General features: G+C 39.7%; 1 protein-coding gene across 2 annotated transcripts in view; it reads left to right on the forward strand.

Moving 5' to 3' along the window:
- The window catches only part of ZNF81 (zinc finger protein 81), a 108,257-nt gene that overhangs the window by 16,932 nt on the left and 73,879 nt on the right, over positions 1 to 17,446 (forward strand). The window contains exon 2 of one of the 2 annotated variants that reach the window (XR_012127420.1): positions 4,153 to 4,459. The exons of the other annotated variant lie outside the window; for it this stretch is intronic. The gene's annotated coding sequence lies outside the window, so the exon portion shown is untranslated. Of the gene's footprint in view, positions 1 to 4,152; positions 4,460 to 17,446 lie in introns of those variants that run through there. 2 annotated transcript variants of the gene reach the window in all.

Raw genomic sequence — 17,446 nt, forward strand, 5'->3', positions numbered from 1 at the left:
CGAAGCTGTCTGGGTTAGTCTTGTCTGGATCATATTTTTTTGCCTTTTCATGTTGATAGGTGCTATTGACTGTCAGCTGGGGGGGCCAAACTTTCCACTTGCTACTGGCCTTTCTTTACTGGGACAACTGCGACCCCTCGTGGCTTGTGTTGGGTAATTGCATGTAGACTGGGTCTTTCTGTCTTGCCCGGGCGGTATGGAGGAACCTCCCTTTGTGAGGATGTGGCCAGCCTCAGGCTGCTTCTCTGCTTTGGCAGGGCCCCGGAGGAGTAATGAACGGGGGGGCTGTTTGGCTATTTACCTCTGTGAGGGGTCTCAGAGCTGTTTCCCAGGGCGTTAGTGCACCCAGTTTTCCCTGTAATTTCTAGCTACTGGACTGTGACCTGTGTTGTTTCCATCCAGCTGTTGCATCCCTGTCCCTTTAAGACTTTGAAAAAGCACTCGCTTTTCTTTGTCACAGGGGCATCAGTTTCGGGACCTGCTCACCGGTCCTGCTGTCCTGTTTCCCTAGTATCCAGGACCCCACACATGCACTGTGTCTGCGCTCTGGTGCGGATGGCTGGGGCTAGGTGTTTAGCAGTTCTGGGCTCCCTCTCCCTCCCTGCTCCGACTCCTCTCCTCCCACCGGGAGCTGGGGTGAGGGGTGCTCGGGTCCCGCCGGGCTGCGGCTTGTATCTTACCCCCTTCGTGAGGCACTGGGTTCTCACAGGTGTGGATGTAGTCTGGCTGTTGTCCTGTGTCTTCTGGTCTCTATTTTAGGGAGAGTTGTATTTATTGTATTTTCAAAAATATATGTGGTTTTGGGAGGAGATTTGTTCTGCTCTACTCATGCCGCCATCTTGGCTCCACCTGTTTTGCTTTTTTCTCGAGGTGGAAGCTTAGCTTATTCATTTAAGACCTTAATTCTTTTCTAATACAAACATATAGTACTAGAAATTTCCTTCTCAACACTGCTTTATCTGCATTCCACAGATATTTATATCTTGTGTTTTCATTTTTATTTATTATCTTTTAATTTCCCTTGAGACTTCCTTTTTGATCTGTGGATCAAATGGAATTGTATTGTTTGATTTCCAAGTGTTTGGAGACTTTCCTGTTATCTTACTGTTGATAATTTCTGGTTTGATGCTATTATGATCAGAGAACATATGCTGTATGATTTCAATTTGTTGAGGTTTGTTTTATGATCCTGGAGATGGTATGTCTTAGAGAGTGTTCCATGGGTGTTTGAAGAGAATGTGTGTTCTATCGGAGTTTGGCTGGAGCAGGGTGAGTATGTTCAGTTAGGCTACCCTTTTCTTGGTCTTTTGATTAAGGGGAGTAGGCTTTTCTTATAGCTTTTTTGTCTGTGCCTGTTCATGGTTCTGAGTTTTAAGCTTCTCTGGTACCCTGTTGGTGATGGGAAAGTAGATGAAACCTAGGGAACTCCCCTCTGTATTGTCTCCCAGGCGCTAAGGTCTGGGTTGTCGGTCTGTCTTTTCTACCTTCAGAGTCTTCCTAATTTGTATTTGTTGTGTTATGCGATTTTTTTCCTGGTCTCTTCTATGTTCATTGTTCTCTTCTAGATGTTTTTCCTGAATTAACTCTGATAATTTACGTTTTGCTAGGGAAGTACCTGTAAAACAGTATTAAAATATGTTATTGTATGGTTAGGCATAATATCTCACAATAAACTTCCTTGAAACTCTGCCCAATCTAGGAAAGAATTTTCCTCTCTCATTATATATATATATATATATATATATGTATTTATATTTAAATTCTTCTCCTTTATCTGGTTTACTGGGTGTTATTTATGACATCAGTCCTTTCAAAGGATCAGCTCTTTGTTTTCTTTAATCCTCCTATTTATTTATTTAGATTTTACTTTTATTAATTACTGTATCTTATGGGGATGGTTGCTTAATTTCATTTTTCAACTTGTAATGTTTTAGGTTGACTGCATAGCTCTTTTTTGTTATATTTGCTTTTAATTAAAAATAAAGCCATTTAAAGCTGTAAATTTCACCCTATGTACAGCTTTAGCATGTTCCACAACTTCTGGTAACAATTTTGTAGCTTCTGTATTGATATCTCACTTTGATCCTGGGTTGTTTAGAAGTGTTTCTTTTCTTTTAAAACAGAGTTATTTAAATTCCTATAACGTTTATTTAGATAAATTCCAATACCATAAAATTCACCCATGTAAAGTATGCAATTCCGTGGTTTTTAGTGCATTCACAGAGTTGTCCAACCATCACCACAATCTAATTTTAGAACATTTTCTGCACCCTAGAAGAAACCTTGTATACATCAGCCAACATTCACCATTCATCCCACAGTACATCCCCAACCCTAGGCAACCACTAACCAATTTTCTGTCTTACATATTTGCCTATTCTAGACATTTCATATAAATGGGATCATAACATGTGGTCTTTTGTGGCTGTCTTCTTTCACATAAGATAATGCTTTCAAGCTTCATTCATGTTGTAGCATGTATCAATACTTTTTTTACTGCCAAATAATATTCCATTGTATGGATATGCCAAATTTTGTGTATCTGTTCATCAGTTGATAGAAATTAGGTGGTTTCTGAAATTTGGCTGCTGTGAATAATACTGTTGTTAATATTTGTTTACAGGGTTTGAAGTAGACCTGTGTTTTCATTTCTATTGGGTAGACACCTAGGAGTAGAATTGTTGGATCATATGGTGACTCTATGGGTAACATTTTGAGGAACTGCCAAACTTTTTCAGAATGGCTGTACCATTTTACAATTCTGTTAGCAATGTATGAGAGCTCCAGTTTATCCACACCTCACCAACACCTGTTATTGTTTTCTTTACCTTAATTTAGCTATCCTAATGGATATGGTCTCCTAATGAATGGAACATTTTGGTTTTGATTTCATTTCCTTAATAACTAATGATGTTGAACATCTTATACCATGATCAGAAAATGTAGCTTGTCAATTCAGCATGGAAACATCTACCAGATTTTCTTCATGGCCAAGTTATTTGATGGAATTTTTTAAAAGTTCCATGGGCATAAGAAAAAGCATATTCTCTTTTTCTTTGGTACATCATCCTTATGTGTTTAAAATTTAACTTACTCATGCCTTTTATTTTATTGTACTTTCTTGTTTCTTTTTCATCCTATTTTTTTTCTGTTGCCTTAATTAAATTCCTTTTCATCTTAAGTGGATATTTTCCCTTTCTAAACAAGAGTGAATAAATCTGTAGTGCCTCCGTTAGTTGATCAGAATAAAATTAAACCTCAGCGTGGACACAAAGACACCTTCTCCTCCCTATTTCCCTCAACAGGAGAAACAGTTTTACCTCTGGATATTTTTGAGGTAATTGAAACATTTTGTCCCAGGCTATTAATATTTTCCTTATGGTATGTCTCTTCTATTTCAAGAAACTTTACCTAACTTTTGTATTCGAACTCACAGTCATGTTTTCAATGTTTACTGAACAGAACCATGTTTATTTTGAGCCTACAACATAAAAGGTACCATGTGGCGTAGTGTCGACAATGTGAATTTTGAAACCAGGTAGACTGGATTTAACTTAATATCACTAAAACTTTGTATCTATATGCATAAAATGAAATAATAATCACAGTGTCGAGAATGTGAATTTTGAAACCAGGTAGACTGGGTTTAACTTAATATCACTAAAACTTTGTATCTATGTGTGTAAAATGAAATAATAATCACAGTAACACAGAGATGACAGAATTGTTGCACAAATTAAATAAGGTACCTGCTTTTGCATATTACCTGATTCTTTGTAATAACAATACTTTCTAACATGCATTAAATGTTTACCTGGGCCAGCCTGGTGCCTTACAAACATCATCTCATTTAATTTTCACAATCCCTTCAGATAAATAGTTTTAATTCATTTTGGAAAAAAAACATGAAGGAGCATTTTCATGTTCTTATAGCTAAAAGTTGGCAGAGATAGAAATTAAGCTTTTATATAAATTTTAGTCTAAATCTCATGATCTCACTCATATTCCATTTTGATGAATAACTAGCATATGTATTGACTGGACATTGTCTATCCTACAGTATCCAGTGGCTTGAACTGTACTTTGGTGCCCCCAGTAAGCATTTGTGTGGTGAATGCTCCATGACTGACCATGTGGACACTGTCTTTCCAGGTTTCTTGGAGCCTCTGTTGAGCCCCTGGGCCAGACCCCATAGTGAAGGCTGCGGGGTCTTCCTTCCCACCCCAGCAGCTCTGGTTGAGTCCATGGACCCCAGCTGGCCTCAGGATTCTGGGAATACCGAGTCATCAGCAAGAGAGCCCAAAGGCTGAGACTCCACGTGAACATGCCAGCCAACCAGAGCTCTCCCGGGTCATCCCTGTCATTGACTGCAGGGAGACATGACAACTCCTGTGAGGTGAGGAAGAGGAAGAGACACCAGGGGCAGGGATTTATACAGAATTAAAGTAGTATCTCATTATTTTGATTTGTATGACTTTTTTTCAGGCAGCATAATTAGGGGATTTTTTGTATTAAGGTATCATTGATATACAATCTTAGGAAGGTTTCACAGTTTGGTTACTTCACATTTGGTTTCACATTTTGGTTACTTTCACATTGTTTCACTCACCTGTATTATCAAGTCCCTCACACACACCATTGCTGTCCATCAGCATAGTAAGATACTGTAGAGTCACTATTTGACTTCTCTGTGCTACACTGCCTTCCCCATTACCCCCTACATTATGTGTGCTAAACATAATACCCTTTAGTCCCCTCCTCCCTCCATCCCCATGCCACCCTTTCTAGCCCCTTCCCTTTGGTAACCACTAGTCCCTTCTTAGAGTCTGTGAGTCTGCTGCTGTTTTGTTCCTTCAGTTTTTATTTGTTGTTATACTCCACAAATGAGGGAAATCATTTGGTACTTGTCTTTCTCCGCCTGGCTTATTTCACTGAGCACAATGCCTTCTAGCTCCATCCATGTTGTTGCAAACAGTAGGATTTCTTTTCTTTTTATGGCTGAATAATATTTCATTGTGCATATGTACCACATCTTCTTTATCCATTCATCTACTGATGGACAATAGGTTGTTCCATATCTTGGTTATGGTAAATAGTGCAGCAATAAACATAGGGGTGCATATGTCTTTTTGAATCTGGGATCTTGTTTTCTTCAGGTAAATTGCTAGGAGTGGAATTACTGGGTCAACTGGTATTTCTATTTTTAGTTTTTTTGAAGAACCTTCATATTGCTTTCCACATGGTTGAACTAATTTACATTCCCACCAACAGTGTAGAAGGGTTCCAATTAGGGGATTTTAATTGGATATTCATTCCCTTCTGTGAATTTCCCTCTCCTGTCCATTGCTGATTTATTTATTTTAGCATATGGATTTTTAAAGAGTTGTGTAAATATTAAGGCTAATAACCATTTTTCATGCTTCTCTATTTTTGTGAATATTTTTTTGCTAGTTCCTAATTTCAACTCAGTTTTTAGTTACAAGTGGTTAAAGGTGTCAAATAGTTCTTTAAGTCTTCTTAAAAAATGTCTCCTCCCTATTTTGTTTCTCCCAGATTCCAGGACCTCAGAGGCAATCACTCATAATCTGTTTAACAAATTCTATTTTTTTTTTTTGAGAGGGCATCTCTCATATTTATTGATCAAATGGTTGTTAACAACAATAAAATTCTGTATAGGGGGGTCAATGCTCAATGTACAATCATTAATCCATCTCAAGCCTAATTCTCGTCAGTCTCCAAACTTCTGAAGCATAATGAACAAGTTCTTACATGACGAACGATTTCTTACATAGTGAATAAATTCTTACATGGTGAACAGTGCAAGGGCATTCATCACAGAAACTTTTGGTTTTGATCACACATTATGAACTATAAACAATCAGGTCAAATATGAATATTCGTTTGATTTTTATACTTGATTTATATGTGGATCCCACATTTCTCCCTTTATTATTATTATTATTTTTATTTTTAATAAAATGCTGAAGTGCTAGGTACATGCAAGATAAAGGTAGAAAACATAGTTTAGTGCTGTAAGAGGGCAAATGTAGAGGATCAGGTGTGTGCCTATGGACTAAGTATTAATCCAAGCTAGACAAGGGCAGCAAAACATCCACGGATGCAGAATATTTCTCTCAAAAGAGGGGGGGTGAGGTTCTGAGCCTCACCTCTGTTGATGCCCAATTTCTCACCTGATGGCCCCCCTGCGACTGTGCCTGTCTTAGGTTGTTCCTCCCTTGAGGAATCTTACCTGTCTCTGGCTAACCAGTCATCTTCCGGGGCCATACAGGGAAATGTAAAGTTGGTAAGTGAGAGAGAAGCCATATTGTTTGAAAAGTTTAGCTTTTTACTTCTTTGCAGATTTATGCCCTGTGGCTTCTATGCCCAGCACTTGTCTCGAGGTATCTTTACCACCTGGAGGAATTATGATACTCGGTAAATTCGATATGAGGCACGAATTCTATTTAAGGGTTGTAATTAGGAAGGAAGAAGAAAAGCTATAGAGGTAGCGTATGGAAGAAAACATGGGAGGATTGATTATTTCTTTGACATATCTTCTTGTAGAGTACCTTAAGCATGTATAGGTTTTAAACTACCAACTAACTTGCGCTCACATATTAACATAATAGGAATACGGTGACATAAACAAAGCAAATCTATAATTACCATCCATCTCCAGTGAAGCCAAGAAAACCATTTAGGCACCCTAGGCATTTGTGAAAATTTGTCTATGATATGATGGATATTGTCCAACTGTACTTGAACAGTCTGAGAGAAATCAGACAAATTAAAGCAAACCATTTCTGGGATCTGTTCACATCCCATATGTTCTTTTAACCGTAGATAGTCTATAGTCATAAGATTTTGGAGTGCTACAACTTGCACCCCTCCCAACTCCTGGTTGAGTTCCAACAGTACAGATCCGGTCAAATTCGTTGTCTCACTGTATGCACATGCCAGCCTAGACATCTCCCTCCTCATTCCAATGGCAAGTCCAGGAAACGGTGGGGTGGATGCAGCCACAACCGCAGCATCGTCTGGATCACTGTAGAGGCTTTTTGATGATCATCCCCTGGCACAAGTACTCCAGAGAGTGCTGATGCCGGAAGCTCCTCCTCATATCGTATCTTAGTTCATTTTCTGGGTAGCCAAGCTAGGCCTTGATCTTCTGCATAGAAACAAACAGACCCTTTGCCCACACTTTGACATGCCCTCTATACCACTGTGCGGAACTCATTGGAGGTCAGCACACAGGAACTGCTTTTCTTTTTTTTTTTTTTTTATTAAGAGAAAGGAATATTATCAGAAAAGAGTACCTCCATAGCTAATCATCTGACACCCTTTAAGTGATCAACATTAAGGATATTTAAAGCATGCGTTGATCTTTGATTTACCAATAGTTTTATCCTATCAAGGAGTAATCCCCCTTTTCTTTCTTTCTTTTTTTTTTTCTAATCGTTAAGCTACACTTACATGAAGAATACTATGTTTACTATGCTCTCCCCTATATCTGGTCCCCCCTAAAAACCACATTACGGTTACTGTCCATCAGCTTAGCAAAATGTTGTAGAATCCCTACTTGTCCTCTCTGTGTTGTACAGCCCACCCTCCCCTTTCTCCCTCCCCCCATGCATGCTAATCTTAATGCCCCTCCTTCTTCTTCCCCCCCCCCTTATCCCTCCCTGCCCACCCATCCTCCCCAGTTCCTTTCCCTTTGGTACCTGTTAGTCCATTTTTGGGTTCTGTAATTCCGCTGCTGTTTTGTTCCTTCAGTTTTTCCTTTGTTCTTATACTCCTCAGATGAGTGAAATCATTTGGTATTTCTCTTTCTCCACTTGGCTTATTTCACTGAGCATAATACTCTCCAGCTCCATCCATGTTGCTGCAAATGGTTGGATTTTTCCACTTCTTATGGCTGAATAATATTCCATTGTGTATATGTACCACATATTCTTTATCCATTCATCTACCGATGGACATATAGGTTGCTTCCAATTTTTGGCTATTGTAAATAGTGCTGCGATAAACATAGGGGTGCATCTGTCTTTCTCAAACTTGATTGCTGCGTTCTTAGGGTAAATTCCTAGGAGTGGAATTCCTAGGTCAAATGGTAGGTCTGTTTTGAGCATTTTGATGAACCTCCATACTGCTTTCCACAATGGTTGAACTAATTTACATTCCCACCAGCAGTGTAGGAGGGTTCCCCTTTCTCCACAGCCTCGCCAGCATTTGTTGTTGTTTGTCTTTTGGATGGCAGCTATCCTTACTGGTGTGAGGTGATACCTCATTGTAGTTTTAATTTGCATTTCTCTGATAATTAGCGATGTGGAGCATCTTTTCATGTGTCTTTTGGCCATCTGTATTACTTTTTTACAGAACTGTCTGTTCAGTTCCTCTGCCCATTTTTTAATTGGATTACTTGTTTTTTGTTTGTTGAGGCATGTGAGCTCTTTATATATTCTGGATGTCAAGCCTTTATCGGATGTGTCATTTTCAAATATATTCTCCCATACTGTAGGGTTCCTTTTTGTTCTATTGATGGTGTCTTTCGCTGTACAGAAGCCTTTCAGCTTAATGTAGTCCCACTTGCTCATTTTTGCTGTTGTTTTCCTTGCCCAGGGAGATATGTTCAAGAAGAGGTCCCTCATGTTTATGTCTAAGAGGTTTTTGCCTATGTTTTTTTCCAAGAGTTTAATGGTTTCATGACTTACATTCAGGTCTTTGATCCATTTTGAGTTTACCTTTGTATATGGGGTTAGACAATGGTCCAGTTTCATTCGCCTACATGTAGCTGTCCAGTTTTGCCAGCACCATCTGTTGAAGAGACTGTCATTTCGCCATTGTATGTCCATGGCTCCTTTATCAAATATTAATTGACCATATATGTTTGGGTTGATTTCTGGAGTCTCTAATCTGTTCCACTGGTCTGTGGCTCTGTTCTTGTGCCAGTACCAAATTGTCTTGATTACTGTGGCTTTGTAGTAGAGCTTGAAGTTGGGGTGTGAGATCCCCCCTACTTTATTCTTCTTTTTCAGGATTGCTTTGGCTATTCGGGTCTTTCGTGTTTCCATATGAATTTTTGAATTATTTGTTCCAATTCATTGAAGAATGTTGCTGGTAATCTGAGAGGGATTGCATCAAATCTGTATATTGCTTTGGGCAGGATGGCCATTTTGACGGTATTAATTCTTCCTAGCCATGAGCATGGGATGAGTTTTCATTTATTAGTGTCCCCTTTAATTTCTCTTAAGAGTGACTTGTAGGTTTCAGAGTATAAGTCTTTCACTTCTTTGGTTAGGTTTATTCCTAGGTACTTTATTCTTTTTGATGCAATGGTGAATGGAATTGTTTTCCTGATTTCTCTTTCTATTGATTCATTGTTAGTGTACAAGAAAGCTACAGATTTCTGTGTGTTAATTTTGTATCCTGCAAATTTGCTGTATTCCGATATCAGTTCTAGTAGTTTTGGAGTGCAGTCTTCAGGGATTTTTATGTACAATATCATGGCATCTGCAAATAGTGACTTCTTCTTTACCAATCTGGATTCCTTGTATTTCTTTGTTTTGTCTGATTGCCATGGCTAGGACCTCCAGTACTACGTTGAATAACAGTGGGGAGAGTGGGCATCCCTGTCTTGTTCCCGATCTCAGAGGAAATGCTTTCAGCTTCTTGCTGTTCAGTATAATCCTGGCTGTGGGTTTATCATATGTGGCCTTTATTATGTTGAGGCACTTGCCCTCTATTCCCATTTTGCTGAGAGTTTTTATCATGAATGGATGTTGAATTTTGTCAAATGCTTTTTCAGCATCTATGGAGATGATCATGTGGTTTTTGTCTTTCTTTTTGTTGATGTGGTGGATGATGTTGGTGGATTTTCGAATGTTGTACCATCCTTGCATCCCTGGGATGAATCCCACTTGGTCATGGTGTATGATCCTTTTGATATACTGTTGAATTCTGTTTGCTAATATTTTATTGAGTATTTTTGCATCTACATTCATCAGGGATATTGGTCTGTAATTTTCTTTTTTGGTGGGGTCTTTGCCTGGTTTTGGTATTAGGGTGATGTTGGCCTCATAGAATGAGTTTGGGAGTATTCCCTCTTCTATTTTTTGGAACACTTGAAGGAAAATGGGTATTATGTCTTCTCTGTGTGTCTGATAAAATTCTGAGGTAAATCCGTCCGGCCCCGGGGTTTTGTTCTTGGGTAGTTTTTTGATTACCGTTTCAATTTCTTTGGTCGTAATTGGCTTGTTTTTCTTTTGTGTTTGTTCCTTGGTCAATCATGGGAGGTTGTATTTTTCTAGGAAGTTGTCCATTTCTTCTGGGTTTTCCAGCTTGTTGGCAAATAGGTTTTCATAGTAGTCTTTAATAATTCTTTGTATTTCTGTGGAGTCTGTCGTGATTTTTCCATTCTCATTTCTGATTATGTTGATTTGTGTTGTTTCTCTTTTTCTCTTAATAAGGTTGGCTAGAGGCTTATCTATTTTGTTTATTTTCTCAAAGAAGCAGCTCTTGGTTTCATTGATTTTTGCTATTGTTTTATTCTTCTCAATTTTGTTTATTTCTTCTCTGATTTTTATTATGTCCCTCCTTCTGCTGACTTTAGGCCTCATTTGTTCTTCTTTTTCCAGTTTCGATAATTGTGATGTTAGACTATTCATTTGGGATTGTTCTTCCTTCTTCAAGTGTGCCTGGATTGCTATATACTTTCCTCTTAAGACTGCGTCCCACAGAAGTTGGGGCTTAGTGTTGTTATTTGTTTCTATATATTCCTTGATCTCTATTTTGATTTGTTCATTGATCCATTGATTATTTACTAGCATGTTGTTAAGCCTCCATGTGTTTGTGAGCCTTTTTGTTTTCTTTGTAGAATTTATTTCTACTTTCATACCTTTGTGGTCTGAAAAATTGGTTGGTAGAATTTCAATATTTTGGAACTTACTGAGGCTCTTTTTGTGAGCTAGTATGTGGTCTATTCTGGAGAATGTTCCATGTGCACTTGAGAAGAATGTATATCCTGTTGCTTTTGGATGTAGAGTTCTATAGATGTCTGTTAGGTCCATCTGTTCTAGTGTGTTGTTCAGTGCCTGTGTGTCCTTACTTATTTTCTGCCCAGTGGGTCTATCCTTTGGGGTGAGTGGTGTGTTGAAGTCTCCTAAAATGAATGCATTGCAGTCTATTTCCCTCTTTAGTTCTGTTAGTATTTGTTTCACATATGCTGGTGCTCCTGTATTGGGTGCATATATATTTAGAATGGTTCTATCCTCTTGTTGGACTGAGCCCTTTATTATTATTTAGTGTCATTCTTTATCTCTTGTTACTTTATTTGTTTTGAAGTCTATTTTGTCTGATATTAGTACTGGAAACCGTGCTTTCTTCTCACTGCTGTTTGCCTGAAATATGTTTTTCCATCTCTTGACTTTTAGTCTGTGCTTGTCTTTGGGTTTAAGGTGAGTTTCTTGTAAGCAGCATATAGATGGGTCTTGCTTTTTTATCCATTCTATTACTCTGTGTCTTTTGATTGGTGCATTAAGTCCATTTACATTTAGGGTGACTATTGAGAGATATGTACTTATTGCCATTGCAGGCTTTAGATTCGTGGTTACCAAAGGTTCAAGGTTAGCTTCTTTATTATCTTACTGCCTAACTTAGCTCGCTTATTGAGCTGTTATATACACTGTCTGGAGATTCTTTTCTTCTCTCCCTTCTTATTCCTCCTCCTCCATTCTTCATATGTTGTGTGTTTTGTTCTGTGCTCTTTTTAGGAGTGCTCCCATCTAGAGCAGTCTCTGTAGGATGCCCTGTAGAGGTGGTTTGTGGGATGCAAATTCCCTCAGCTTTTGCTTGTCTGGGAATTGTTTAATCCCACCATCATATTTAAATGATAATCCTGCTGGATACAGTATCCTTGATTCAAGTCCCTTCTGTTTCATTGCATTAAATATATCATGTCATTCTCTTCTGGCCTGTAGGGTTTCTGTCGAGAAGTCTGATGTTAGCCTGATGGGTTTTCCTTTATAGGTGACCTTTTTCTCTCTAGCTGCCTTTAAAACTCTTTCCTTGTCCTTGATCCTTGCCATTTTAATTATTGTGTGTCTTGGTGTTGTCCTCCTTGAATCCTTTCTGTTGGGGGTTCTGTGTAATTCCATGGTGTGTTCGATTATTTCCTCCCCCAGTTTGGGGAAGTTTTCAGCAATTATTTCTTCAAAGAGACTTTCTATCCCTTTTCCTCTTTCTTCTTCTTCTGGTATCCCTATAATACGAATATTATTCCTTTTGGATTGGTCACATAGTTCTCCTAGTGTGGTTTCATTCCTGGAGATCCTTTTATCTCTCTCTATGTCAGCTTCTATACATTCCTGTTCTCCGGTTTCTATTCCTTCAATGGCCTCTTGCATCTGATCCATTCTGCTTATAAATCCTTCCAGGGATTGTTTCACTTCTGTGATCTCCTTCCTGACATCTGTGATCTCCCTCCGGACTTCATCCCATTGCTCTTGCATTTTTCTCTGCATCTCTGTCAGCATGTTCATGATTTTTATTTTGAGTTCTTTTTCAGCAGGACTGGTTAGGTCTGTCTCCTTCTCAGGTGTTGTCTCTGTGATCTTTGTCTGCCTGTAGTTTTTCCTTTTCATGGTGATAGAGATAGTTTGCAGAGCTGGTACAAGTGACCGCTGGAAGAGCTTCCCTTTTTGTTGGTTTGTGGCCTTCCTCTCCTGGGAGAATAGCGACCTCTAGTGTCTTATGCTTGTCAGCTGTGCACAGACAGAGCTTCTGCTCCCTGCCCGTTTGCTATGGAGTTTATCTCTGCTGTTGCTGTGGGCGTGGCCTGGCTGGGGCTGCTCCTCCAAACTGGTGGAGCCCCGTTGGAGGGGGAGTTGCCAGGAGGCTATTTATCTCCGTAAGGGGCCTCTGTGCTCCCTGTTGCCCATGGGGTTAGAGTGCCCAGAGATCCCCAGATTCCCTGCCTCTGGTGTAAGTGTGCTGTCCTGCCCCTTTAAGACTTCAAAAAAGCACTCTCCAAACCAAAACAACAGCAACAATGAAAGAGGAAACAAAAAAAAGAAAAAAAAGGGAAAAAATACACGATTTTTATTGTCCTCAGGCGCCGGTCCCAGGCACCTGCTCACCGGTCCTGCTGCCCTGCCTCCCTAGCACCGGTTTCCCTGTCCCTTCAAGGCTTCCAAAAAGCACCCGCCAAATAAAAAAGGGAAATACGTGCGATATTATTTGTCCTCAGGCGCCGGTCCCAGGCACCCGCCCACCTGTCCTGCCGCCCTGCGTCCCTAACACTGGGGTCCCCGTCCCTCCAAGGCCTCCAAAAAACACTCACCAAAAAAAAAGGGAAAAACACGCGACCCTCTCCGTCCCCAGGTGCCAGTTCCAGGCACCTGCTCACCGGCCCTGCCTCCCTGCCTCCCTGGCACTGGTGTCCCTGTCCCCCTAAGGCCTCCAAAAAGCACTTGCCAAAAAGAAAAAAACGGGAGAAACGTGCGATTTTCTTTGTCCTCAGGTGCCGGTCCCAGACACCCGCCCACCAGTCTTGCGGCCCTGCCTCCCTGGTATTGGGGTCCCCGTCCCTCCAAGGCTTCCAAAAAGCACTCGCCAAAAAACGAAAAAAAAAGGGAAAAACGCACGATTTTCTTTGTCCTCAGGTGCCAGCCCCAGGCCCCCGCCCACCGGTCCCGCCGCCCTGCCTCACTAGTATTGGGAAAAACGTGTGATTTTCTTTGTCCCCAGGCTCCGGTCTCAGGCACCCGCTCACCAGTCTTGCTGCCCTGTTTCGCTGGTATTGGGGTCCCTGTCCCTTTAAGGCTTCCAAAAAGCACTCGCCAAATAGAGAAAAGAAAAAAAAAATAAGGGGATAAACGCACAATTTCCTCCATCCTCAGGCACCGGTCTCAGGCACCCGTCCACCGGTCCCGCAGGGACAAACGCGCGATATTCTTTGTCCTCAGGCGCCGGTCCCAGGCACCCGCTCACCGGTCCTGTTGCCCTGCCTCCCTAGCACCGGGGTCCCTTTAAGGCTTCCAAAAAGCACTTGCCAAAAAGAGAAAAAAAAAAGAAGGGGAAAGACGCGCGATTTCCTCTTTCCTCAGGCGCCGGTCTCAGGCATCCGCTCACCGGTCCCCCTTCGCAAGGCGCTGGGTTCTTGGAGGTGTGGATGTGGTCTGGTTGTTGTCCTTTGTCCTCTGGTCTCTATTTTAGGGAGAGTTTTCTTTGTTATATTTTCATAGATCTATGTGTTTTTGGGAGGAGATTTCCACTGCTCTACTCACGCTGCCCTCCTGGCTCCGCCCTTAACAAATTCTTTTGTGGGGGACATTATCTATTGACTTTCCACTGGGAAAGGTGGAGATTTAACTTTTCTACACATCCCTACTCACATACACATTTGCCTATAAATATCATTGTTTTGATCAGATCCACCATTAGTGTTTATGATTACATATTTGAGTTGTGTAGGATCCATGCTATGATTACTATTTCTGCACTTTTTCTTTTCCCTGGAATTAACAATTTTCTGGTTTAGTTATTTCTTTGCTTTACTCTTATTCATATCAATAATTCAACTCCAAATTCTTCCCAGTTTAAATCTCCTTTCTGTATATTCAAACATATTAGATAATAATCATAGTGACAATAATTATGAACATTCATATAACATATACTATGTGCACAGCACTGTTGCAGGTAATATATATACTAACTCATCTTAATAATAACCTAGAGAAATAGGTGCCATTATGAAGATGATGTGATACATATACACAATGGAGTATTACTCAGCCATAAAAAAGAAGGAACTCTTGCCATTCAGAACATGGATGGACCTAGAGGGTATCATGCCAAGTAAAATAAGCCAGGCAGCTAAATACCATATGATTTCACTTATATGTGGAATCTAAAAAACAAAACAAACATATAAGAAATAGACCCATAAATATTGACAACAGACTGTTTGTTACCATAGAGAGGGGGTTTAGGGACTTGGTTGAAATAGGTGAAGGGGATAAAGAGGTACAAACTGACAGTTGTAGAATAAGTTAGTCATAGGAGTGGAGGTACAACATAAAGAATATAACCAATAATATGGTATTGTCTTAGTATGGTAATGGGGTAACTACACTTACTGTGGCAAGCACTTAGTAATGTATGTAATTATCAAGTCACTATGTTGTATATCTGAAACCAATATAATATTGTATATTGATTTTATTACAGTAAACAAAAGAAGTAGGTATTATTATTCTGATTTTATACAGGGGAAACTAGGATATAGAGAGACTACCTGGCCCAAGTTTACATAGCTAGTAATTGTTGGGGTTGGTCTCAACTCTGGGCGTCAATGCCTTCTCTTTGAAGAAAGCTCTCCTGGAGCTGTTGACTTGCTGAAGGCTGGGCTGGTTGCTCGCTCAGCTTCACACACAGCCATTACCTTGGTGCCTTCCTTTTACCATCCCCCAGGAAATCCTTTTCATCTCTGTCTTTGGTCAGATTCCCTTTCCTGGGAATCCTTTGCCTTCTATCATATTTCCAGGATCCTGTGTCCTCCTCTTTCTTGGTTTACCCCTTGTTTTGTGGAAGCACATCCTCTAGTAGATCCTTGGGAATGGATTCATGACAAGTGGATTTTATGAAACTTTGCATGTCTGAAAATGTCATGCAAAAAATATTTTTAGTATATATGTAATTGTATGAAAGCATATATAGAATTAAGAAAGTAATAAATGACATGGAAATCTATTTATTTGATCCTGACAGTAAATTTATCTTTAACTCTAGGTGTAGAATTCTAGGTTAGAAATCATTTTTTGTGTGGAATTCAAAAAACCTATCCAGTCTAGTTTTTTTCCTCCTTATGCATTTTCTCTGCTTTTCAAAAAACTATTCTTATTCAGTTATTGATCCTCCATTTTGTTAATTATTTGTTCTACTGATTTCTTTCTCTTTTGCTCTCCTTTCTAGTGTTTTTTTAATTAAAAAAAATTTTTTGATAGGGCATCTCTCATATTTATTGATCAAATGGTTGTTAACAACAATAAAATTCAGTATAGGGGGGTCAATGCTCAATGTACAATCATTAATCCATCTCAAGTCTAATTCTTGTCAGTCTCCAATCTTCTGAAGCATAACGAACAAGTTCTTACATGGTGAATGAATTCTTACATAGTGAATAAATTCTTGAATGCTGAACAGTACAAGGGCATTTATTACAGAAACTTTCGGTTTTGATCACGCATTATGACCTATAAACAATCAGGTCAAATATGAATATTCGTTTGATTTTTGTACTTGATTTATATGTTGATCCCACATTTCTCCCTTTATTATTATTATTATTTTTATTTTTAATAAAATGCTGAAGTGGTAGGTAGATGCAAGATAAAGGTAGAAAACATAATTTGAGTGCTGTAAGAGGGCAAATGTAGATGATCAGATGATCAGGTGTGTGCCTATGGACTAAGTATAAATCAGGGCTAGACAAGGGCAGCAAAACATCCACGGATGCAGAAGATTTCTCTCAAAGCAGGGGGGATGAGGTTCTGAGCCTCACCTCTGTTGATCCCCAAATTCTCACCTGATGGCCCCCTTGCAACTGTGCCTGTCTTAGGTTGTTCCTCCCTTGAGGTATTTTACCCGTCTCTGGCTAACCAGTCATCTTCCGGGGCCATACAGGGAAATGTAAAGTTGGTAAGTGAGAGAGAAGCCATGTTGTTTGCAAAGGTTAGCTTTTTACTTCTTTGCAGATTTATGCCCTGTGGCTTCTATGCCCAGCACTTGTCTCGAGGTATCTTTACCACCTGGAGGAATTATGATACTCAGTAAATTCGATATGAGGCACGAATTCTATTTAAGGATTGTAATTAGGAAGAAAGAAGAAAAGTTACAGATGTAGCATATGGAAGGAAACATGGGAGGATTGATTATTTCTTTGACATATCTTCTTGTAGAGTACCTTAAGTATGTATAGGTTTTAAACTACTAACTAATTTGCACACACATATTAACATAATAGGAATATGATGACATAAACAAAGCAAATCTATAATTACTATCCATCTCCATTGAAGCCGAGAAAACCATTTAGGCACCCTAGGCATTTGTGAAAATTTGTCTATGATATGATGGATATTGTCCAACTGTACTTGAACAGTCTGAGAGAAATCAGACAAATTAAAGCAACCCGTTTCTGGGATCTGTTCACATCCCATATGTTCTTTTAACTGTAGATAGTCTATAGTCATAAGATTTTGGAGTGCTACACCTTGCACCCCTCCCAACTCCTGGTTGAGTTCCAACAGTACAGATCCAGTCAAATTCGTTGTCCCACTTTATGCACATGCCAGCCTAGACATCTCCATCCTCATTCCTATGGCAAGTCCAGGAGACGGTGGGCTGGATGCAGCCACAACCGCAGCATCGTGCAGATCCCTGTGGA

Source organism: Manis javanica, chromosome X (genome assembly GCF_040802235.1).
Source record: "Manis javanica isolate MJ-LG chromosome X, MJ_LKY, whole genome shotgun sequence".
Classification (NCBI taxonomy): Eukaryota; Metazoa; Chordata; class Mammalia; order Pholidota; family Manidae; genus Manis; species Manis javanica.